This window comes from Galeopterus variegatus, unplaced genomic scaffold (assembly GCF_000696425.1).
Source record: "Galeopterus variegatus unplaced genomic scaffold, G_variegatus-3.0.2 Scaffold243, whole genome shotgun sequence".
In the NCBI taxonomy this organism is placed as follows: Eukaryota; Metazoa; Chordata; class Mammalia; order Dermoptera; family Cynocephalidae; genus Galeopterus; species Galeopterus variegatus.
In genome coordinates, this window is record NW_007726354.1 from 409786 (window position 1) to 410488 (window position 703).

The following is a 703-nucleotide window of genomic DNA, read 5'->3' on the forward strand; positions in this document are numbered from 1 at the left end:
GTTGCGATCCATTGCCGGACACGGAAAAAGACAAAAGACAAAAAAAAAAAAAAAAAAAAGGCATTCTGATTCATACTAAATTTTAGCCAAGTACTTTGCTTATTAGTATTGCTTAAAATCCATCTTCTGACCTGGATTTTACCCCAGACCCTTTCTGCTGGGGCAGTACATTTCTAATTTCCCATCTCTTCGGGAGTGAATGTTTTAACCTAATATTGGACCATGGATTGCACCAGGACCCTTGAGGGTAACAGCCTGAATCTAGAAGCTGCAGGACTTCTGTAGAGCTCCTGGAACTTTCTATAAGAGAAGAGAATATAGTTGGCAGGGGTGCTGTCAAGGACCCCATAGTTAGCATCCCCTTGTCAGCAGCCTGAAATCAGAGGCTCTTTCCTGGCCGACTTTATCAAAACCACAATGTCTAAAACAGTGTCAAATAGTGTTTAAACAAACCCTTTTAAAATAATGACCTTTTTCTGATTGGAAACACAGTTATTAAACTTGGAAAATGCAGAAAAGAATCAAAAAAAAAAGAAAAGAAAAATCAGTAGTAAAACCACAATTCAGAGATGACTACAATTAGCATTTTGGTTCAGTGTTGCAGATTATTAATGAATTTGGGGTTTTTTTGGGTTTTTTTGTACTTTTTGTCTTTTTTCGTGTCCGGCAACGGATCGCAACCCTCAGTGTCGCGCCCGTACCA

At 38.8% G+C, this 703-nt stretch overlaps 1 protein-coding gene across 3 annotated transcripts in view; it reads left to right on the plus strand.

Annotated features, from left to right (window-relative positions):
• The window catches only part of PITPNC1 (phosphatidylinositol transfer protein, cytoplasmic 1), a 262131-nt gene that overhangs the window by 172123 nt on the left and 89305 nt on the right, over positions 1–703 (plus strand). The window lies entirely within an intron of this gene.